Below are 9,437 nucleotides of genomic sequence, written 5' to 3'. Positions count from 1 at the left end.
CAACTCTGATAATAATATGCACTGTCCTTGAATTTGATTGGTCCACACCCGAGACAGCTTTTCTTAGAGCCTAGTCTCCATTGGTGTTGGACCAGAAGACGACAAAAGGCGTACAACTCAAAAACAGCGCGCTCTCAGAGCATTGAGGGCTCGGGGTGAGCATTAACATTATGAGACCTCCTTTGCCAGAAACAAGATATAAGAATAGGTTTTACCCTTTTAACTGGCACAAAAACTGACACCTTTATTCAAGGCATCATGTTTGCAATAACCACAACACAAGCAGTCAAAATGCAAACAAAAAAGACAACTCTGATAATAATATGCACTGTCCTTGAATTTGATTGGTCCACACCCGAGACAGCTTTTCTTAGAGCCTAGTCTCCATTGGTGTTGGACCAGAAGACGCCAAAAGGCGTACAACTCAAAAACAGCGCACTCTCAGAGCATTGAGGGCTCGGGGTGAGCATTAACATTATGAGACCTCCTTTGCCAGAAACAAGATATAAGAATAGGTTTTACCCTTTTAACTGGCACAAAAACTGACACCTTTATTCAAGGCATCATGTTTGCAATAACCACAACACAAGCAGTCAAAATGCAAACAAAAAAGACAACTCTGATAATAATATGCACTGTCCTTGAATTTGATTGGTCCACACCCGAGACAGCTTTTCTTAGAGCCTAGTCTCCATTGGTGTTGGACCAGAAGATGCCAAAAGGCGTACAACTCAAAAACAGCGCACTCTCAGAGCATTGAGGGCTCCGGGTGAGCATTAACATTATGAGACCTCCTTTGCCAGAAACAAGATATAAGAATAGGTTTTACCCTTTTAACTGGCACAAAAACTGACACCTTTATTCAAGGCATCATGTTTGCAATAACCACAACACAAGCAGTCAAAATGCAAACAAAAAAGACAACTCTGATAATAATATGCACTGTCCTTGAATTTGATTGGTCCACACCCGAGACAGCTTTTCTTAGAGCCTAGTCTCCATTGGTGTTGGACCAGAAGACGCCAAAAGGCGTACAACTCAAAAACAGCGCACTCTCAGAGCATTGAGGGCTCGGGGTGAGCATTAACATTATGAGACCTCCTTTGCCAGAAACAAGATATAAGAATAGGTTTTACCCTTTTAACTGGCACAAAAACTGACACCTTTATTCAAGGCATCATGTTTGCAATAACCACAACACAAGCAGTCAAAATGCAAACAAAAAAGACAACTCTGATAATAATATGCACTGTCCTTGAATTTGATTGGTCCACACCCGAGACAGCTTTTCTTAGAGCCTAGTTTCCATTGGTGTTGGACCAGAAGACGCCAAAAGGCGTACAACTCAAAAACAGCGCACTCTCAGAGCATTGAGGGCTCGGGGTTAGCATTAACATTATGAGACCTCCTTTGCCAGAAACAAGATATAAGAATAGGTTTTACCCTTTTAACTGGCACAAAAACTGACACCTTTATTCAAGGCATCATGTTTGCAATAACCACAACACAAGCAGTCAAAATGCAAACAAAAAAGACAACTCTGATAATAATATGCACTGTCCTTGAATTTGATTGGTCCACACCCGAGACAGCTTTTCTTAGAGCCTAGTCTCCATTGGTGTTGGACCAGAAGACGCCAAAAGGCGTACAACTCAAAAACAGCGCACTCTCAGACCATTGAGGGCTCGGGGTGAACATTAACATTATGAGACCTCCTTTGCCAGAAACAAGGTATAAGAATAGGTTTTACCCTTTTAACTGGCACAAAAACTGACACCTTTATTCAAGGCATCATGTTTGCAATAACCACAACACAAGCAGTCAAAATGCAAACAAAAAAGACAACTCTGATAATAATATGCACTGTCCTTGAATTTGATTGGTCCACACCCGAGACAGCTTTTCTTAGAGCCTAGTCTCCATTGGTGTTGGACCAGAAGACGCCAAAAGGCGTACAACTCAAAAACAGCGCACTCTCAGAGCATTGAGGGCTCGGGGTGAGCATTAACATTATGAGACCTCCTTTGCCAGAAACAAGATATAAGAATAGGTTTTACCCTTTTAACTGGCACAAAAACTGACACCTTTATTCAAGGCATCATGTTTGCAATAACCACAACACAAGCAGTCAAAATGCAAACAAAAAAGACAACTCTGATAATAATATGCACTGTCCTTGAATTTGATTGGTCCACACCCGAGACAGCTTTTCTTAGAGCCTAGTCTCCATTGGTGTTGGACCAGAAGACGCCAAAAGGCGTACAACTCAAAAACAGCGCACTCTCAGAGCATTGAGGGCTCGGGGTTAGCATTAACATTATGAGACCTCCTTTGCCAGAAACAAGATATAAGAATAGGTTTTACCCTTTTAACTGGCACAAAAACTGACACCTTTATTCAAGGCATCATGTTTGCAATAACCACAACACAAGCAGTCAAAATGCAAACAAAAAAGACAACTCTGATAATAATATGCACTGTCCTTGAATTTGATTGGTCCACACCCGAGACAGCTTTTCTTAGAGCCTAGTCTCCATTGGTGTTGGACCAGAAGACGCCAAAAGGCGTACAACTCAAAAACAGCGCACTCTCAGACCATTGAGGGCTCGGGGTGAACATTAACATTATGAGACCTCCTTTGCCAGAAACAAGGTATAAGAATAGGTTTTACCCTTTTAACTGGCACAAAAACTGACACCTTTATTCAAGGCATCATGTTTGCAATAACCACAACACAAGCAGTCAAAATGCAAACAAAAAAGACAACTCTGATAATAATATGCACTGTCCTTGAATTTGATTGGTCCACACCCGAGACAGCTTTTCTTAGAGCCTAGTCTCCATTGGTGTTGGACCAGAAGACGCCAAAAGGCGTACAACTCAAAAACAGCGCACTCTCAGAGCATTGAGGGCTCGGGGTTAGCATTAACATTATGAGACCTCCTTTGCCAGAAACAAGATATAAGAATAGGTTTTACCCTTTTAACTGGCACAAAAACTGACACCTTTATTCAAGGCATCATGTTTGCAATAACCACAACACAAGCAGTCAAAATGCAAACAAAAAAGACAACTCTGATAATAATATGCACTGTCCTTGAATTTGATTGGTCCACACCCGAGACAGCTTTTCTTAGAGCCTAGTCTCCATTGGTGTTGGACCAGAAGACGCCAAAAGGCGTACAACTCAAAAACAGCGCACTCTCAGACCATTGAGGGCTCGGGGTGAACATTAACATTATGAGACCTCCTTTGCCAGAAACAAGGTATAAGAATAGGTTTTACCCTTTTAACTGGCACAAAAACTGACACCTTTATTCAAGGCATCATGTTTGCAATAACCACAACACAAGCAGTCAAAATGCAAACAAAAAAGACAACTCTGATAATAATATGCACTGTCCTTGAATTTGATTGGTCCACACCCGAGACAGCTTTTCTTAGAGCCTAGTCTCCATTGGTGTTGGACCAGAAGACGCCAAAAGGCGTACAACTCAAAAACAGCGCACTCTCAGAGCATTGAGGGCTCGGGGTTAGCATTAACATTATGAGACCTCCTTTGCCAGAAACAAGATATAAGAATAGGTTTTACCCTTTTAACTGGCACAAAAACTGACACCTTTATTCAAGGCATCATGTTTGCAATAACCACAACACAAGCAGTCAAAATGCAAACAAAAAAGACAACTCTGATAATAATATGCACTGTCCTTGAATTTGATTGGTCCACACCCGAGACAGCTTTTCTTAGAGCCTAGTCTCCATTGGTGTTGGACCAGAAGACGCCAAAAGGCGTACAACTCAAAAACAGCGCACTCTCAGACCATTGAGGGCTCGGGGTTAGCATTAACATTATGAGACCTCCTTTGCCAGAAACAAGATATAAGAATAGGTTTTACCCTTTTAACTGGCACAAAAACTGACACCTTTATTCAAGGCATCATGTTTGCAATAACCACAACACAAGCAGTCAAAATGCAAACAAAAAAGACAACTCTGATAATAATATGCACTGTCCTTGAATTTGATTGGTCCACACCCGAGACAGCTTTTCTTAGAGCCTAGTCTCCATTGGTGTTGGACCAGAAGACGCCAAAAGGCGTACAACTCAAAAACAGCGCACTCTCAGACCATTGAGGGCTCGGGGTGAACATTAACATTATGAGACCTCCTTTGCCAGAAACAAGGTATAAGAATAGGTTTTACCCTTTTAACTGGCACAAAAACTGACACCTTTATTCAAGGCATCATGTTTGCAATAACCACAACACAAGCAGTCAAAATGCAAACAAAAAAGACAACTCTGATAATAATATGCACTGTCCTTGAATTTGATTGGTCCACACCCGAGACAGCTTTTCTTAGAGCCTAGTCTCCATTGGTGTTGGACCAGAAGACGCCAAAAGGCGTACAACTCAAAAACAGCGCACTCTCAGAGCATTGAGGGCTCGGGGTGAGCATTAACATTATGAGACCTCCTTTGCCAGAAACAAGATATAAGAATAGGTTTTACCCTTTTAACTGGCACAAAAACTGACACCTTTATTCAAGGCATCATGTTTGCAATAACCACAACACAAGCAGTCAAAATGCAAACAAAAAAGACAACTCTGATAATAATATGCACTGTCCTTGAATTTGATTGGTCCACACCCGAGACAGCTTTTCTTAGAGCCTAGTCTCCATTGGTGTTGGACCAGAAGACACCAAAAGGCGTACAACTCAAAAACAGCGCACTCTCAGAGCATTGAGGGCTCGGGGTGAGCATTAACATTATGAGACCTCCTTTGCCAGAAACAAGATATAAGAATAGGTTTTACCCTTTTAACTGGCACAAAAACTGACACCTTTATTCAAGGCATCATGTTTGCAATAACCACAACACAAGCAGTCAAAATGCAAACAAAAAAGACAACTCTGATAATAATATGCACTGTCCTTGAATTTGATTGGTCCACACCCGAGACAGCTTTTCTTAGAGCCTAGTCTCCATTGGTGTTGGACCAGAAGACACCAAAAGGCGTACAACTCAAAAACAGCGCACTCTCAGAGCATTGAGGGCTCGGGGTGAGCATTAACATTATGAGACCTCCTTTGCCAGAAACAAGATATAAGAATAGGTTTTACCCTTTTAACTGGCACAAAAACTGACACCTTTATTCAAGGCATCATGTTTGCAATAACCACAACACAAGCAGTCAAAATGCAAACAAAAAAGACAACTCTGATAATAATATGCACTGTCCTTGAATTTGATTGGTCCACACCCGAGACAGCTTTTCTTAGAGCCTAGTCTCCATTGGTGTTGGACCAGAAGACGCCAAAAGGCGTACAACTCAAAAACAGCGCACTCTCAGAGCATTGAGGGCTCGGGGTGAGCATTAACATTATGAGACCTCCTTTGCCAGAAACAAGATATAAGAATAGGTTTTACCCTTTTAACTGGCACAAAAACTGACACCTTTATTCAAGGCATCATGTTTGCAATAACCACAACACAAGCAGTCAAAATGCAAACAAAAAAGACAACTCTGATAATAATATGCACTGTCCTTGAATTTGATTGGTCCACACCCGAGACAGCTTTTCTTAGAGCCTAGTCTCCATTGGTGTTGGACCAGAAGACGCCAAAAGGCGTACAACTCAAAAACAGCGCACTCTCAGAGCATTGAGGGCTCGGGGTGAGCATTAACATTATGAGACCTCCTTTGCCAGAAACAAGATATAAGAATAGGTTTTACCCTTTTAACTGGCACAAAAACTGACACCTTTATTCAAGGCATCATGTTTGCAATAACCACAACACAAGCAGTCAAAATGCAAACAAAAAAGACAACTCTGATAATAATATGCACTGTCCTTGAATTTGATTGGTCCACACCCGAGACAGCTTTTCTTAGAGCCTAGTCTCCATTGGTGTTGGAGCAGAAGACGCCAAAAGGCGTACAACTCAAAAACAGCGCACTCTCAGAGCATTGAGGGCTCGGGGTGAGCATTAACATTATGAGACCTCCTTTGCCAGAAACAAGATATAAGAATAGGTTTTACCCTTTTAACTGGCACAAAAACTGACACCTTTATTCAAGGCATCATGTTTGCAATAACCACAACACAAGCAGTCAAAATGCAAACAAAAAAGACAACTCTGATAATAATATGCACTGTCCTTGAATTTGATTGGTCCACACCCGAGACAGCTTTTCTTAGAGCCTAGTCTCCATTGGTGTTGGACCAGAAGACACCAAAAGGCGTACAACTCAAAAACAGCGCACTCTCAGAGCATTGAGGGCTCGGGGTGAGCATTAACATTATGAGACCTCCTTTGCCAGAAACAAGATATAAGAATAGGTTTTACCCTTTTAACTGGCACAAAAACTGACACCTTTATTCAAGGCATCATGTTTGCAATAACCACAACACAAGCAGTCAAAATGCAAACAAAAAAGACAACTCTGATAATAATATGCACTGTCCTTGAATTTGATTGGTCCACACCCGAGACAGCTTTTCTTAGAGCCTAGTCTCCATTGGTGTTGGACCAGAAGACGCCAAAAGGCGTACAACTCAAAAACAGCGCACTCTCAGAGCATTGAGGGCTCGGGGTGAGCATTAACATTATGAGACCTCCTTTGCCAGAAACAAGATATAAGAATAGGTTTTACCCTTTTAACTGGCACAAAAACTGACACCTTTATTCAAGGCATCATGTTTGCAATAACCACAACACAAGCAGTCAAAATGCAAACAAAAAAGACAACTCTGATAATAATATGCACTGTCCTTGAATTTGATTGGTCCACACCCGAGACAGCTTTTCTTAGAGCCTAGTCTCCATTGGTGTTGGACCAGAAGACACCAAAAGGCGTACAACTCAAAAACAGCGCACTCTCCGAGCATTGAGGGCTCGGGGTGAGCATTAACATTATGAGACCTCCTTTGCCAGAAACAAGATATAAGAATAGGTTTTACCCTTTTAACTGGCACAAAAACTGACACCTTTATTCAAGGCATCATGTTTGCAATAACCACAACACAAGCAGTCAAAATGCAAACAAAAAAGACAACTCTGATAATAATATGCACTGTCCTTGAATTTGATTGGTCCACACCCGAGACAGCTTTTCTTAGAGCCTAGTCTCCATTGGTGTTGGACCAGAAGACACCAAAAGGCGTACAACTCAAAAACAGCGCACTCTCAGAGCATTGAGGGCTCGGGGTGAGCATTAACATTATGAGACCTCCTTTGCCAGAAACAAGATATAAGAATAGGTTTTACCCTTTTAACTGGCACAAAAACTGACACCTTTATTCAAGGCATCATGTTTGCAATAACCACAACACAAGCAGTCAAAATGCAAACAAAAAAGACAACTCTGATAATAATATGCACTGTCCTTGAATTTGATTGGTCCACACCCGAGACAGCTTTTCTTAGAGCCTAGTCTCCATTGGTGTTGGACCAGAAGACGCCAAAAGGCGTACAACTCAAAAACAGCGCACTCTCAGAGCATTGAGGGCTCGGGGTGAGCATTAACATTATGAGACCTCCTTTGCCAGAAACAAGATATAAGAATAGGTTTTACCCTTTTAACTGGCACAAAAACTGACACCTTTATTCAAGGCATCATGTTTGCAATAACCACAACACAAGCAGTCAAAATGCAAACAAAAAAGACAACTCTGATAATAATATGCACTGTCCTTGAATTTGATTGGTCCACACCCGAGACAGCTTTTCTTAGAGCCTAGTCTCCATTGGTGTTGGAGCAGAAGACGCCAAAAGGCGTACAACTCAAAAACAGCGCACTCTCAGAGCATTGAGGGCTCGGGGTGAGCATTAACATTATGAGACCTCCTTTGCCAGAAACAAGATATAAGAATAGGTTTTACCCTTTTAACTGGCACAAAAACTGACACCTTTATTCAAGGCATCATGTTTGCAATAACCACAACACAAGCAGTCAAAATGCAAACAAAAAAGACAACTCTGATAATAATATGCACTGTGACTTGAATTTGATTGGTCCACACCCGAGACAGCTTTTCTTAGAGCCTAGTCTCCATTGGTGTTGGACCAGAAGACACCAAAAGGCGTACAACTCAAAAACAGCGCACTCTCAGAGCATTGAGGGCTCGGGGTGAGCATTAACATTATGAGACCTCCTTTGCCAGAAACAAGATATAAGAATAGGTTTTACCCTTTTAACTGGCACAAAAACTGACACCTTTATTCAAGGCATCATGTTTGCAATAACCACAACACAAGCAGTCAAAATGCAAACAAAAAAGACAACTCTGATAATAATATGCACTGTCCTTGAATTTGATTGGTCCACACCCGAGACAGCTTTTCTTAGAGCCTAGTCTCCATTGGTGTTGGACCAGAAGACGCCAAAAGGCGTACAACTCAAAAACAGCGCACTCTCAGAGCATTGAGGGCTCGGGGTGAACATTAACATTATGAGACCTCCTTTGCCAGAAACAAGATATAAGAATAGGTTTTACCCTTTTAACTGGCACAAAAACTGACACCTTTATTCAAGGCATCATGTTTGCAATAACCACAACACAAGCAGTCAAAATGCAAACAAAAAAGACAACTCTGATAATAATATGCACTGTCCTTGAATTTGATTGGTCCACACCCGAGACAGCTTTTCTTAGAGCCTAGTCTCCATTGGTGTTGGACCAGAAGACGCCAAAAGGCGTACAACTCAAAAACAGCGCACTCTCAGAGCATTGAGGGCTCGGGGTGAACATTAACATTATGAGACCTCCTTTGCCAGAAACAAGATATAAGAATAGGTTTTACCCTTTTAACTGGCACAAAAACTGACACCTTTATTCAAGGCATCATGTTTGCAATAACCACAACACAAGCAGTCAAAATGCAAACAAAAAAGACAACTCTGATAATAATATGCACTGTCCTTGAATTTGATTGGTCCACACCCGAGACAGCTTTTCTTAGAGCCTAGTCTCCATTGGTGTTGAACCAGAAGACGCCAAAAGGCATACAACTCAAAAACAGCGCACTCTCAGAGCATTGAGGGCTCGGGGTGAGCATTAACATTATGAGACCTCCTTTGCCAGAAACAAGATATAAGAATAGGTTTTACCCTTTTAACTGGCACAAAAACTGACACCTTTATTCAAGGCATCATGTTTGCAATAACCACAACACAAGCAGTCAAAATGCAAACAAAAAAGACAACTCTGATAATAATATGCACTGTCCTTGAATTTGATTGGTCCACACCCGAGACAGCTTTTCTTAGAGCCTAGTCTCCATTGGTGTTGGACCAGAAGACGCCAAAAGGCGTACAACTCAAAAACAGTGCACTCTCAGAGCATTGAGGGCTCGGGGTGAGCATTAACATTATGAGACCTCCTTTGCCAGAAACAAGATATAAGAATAGGTTTTACCCTTTTAACTG

This window comes from Petromyzon marinus, unplaced genomic scaffold (assembly GCF_048934315.1).
Source record: "Petromyzon marinus isolate PM22_M1 ecotype Great Lakes invasive population unplaced genomic scaffold, UKy_Petmar_22M1.pri1.0 PM_G_Scaffold_32, whole genome shotgun sequence".
Classification (NCBI taxonomy): domain Eukaryota; kingdom Metazoa; phylum Chordata; class Hyperoartia; order Petromyzontiformes; family Petromyzontidae; genus Petromyzon; species Petromyzon marinus.
Note: the sequence above shows the minus strand (reverse complement) of the source record.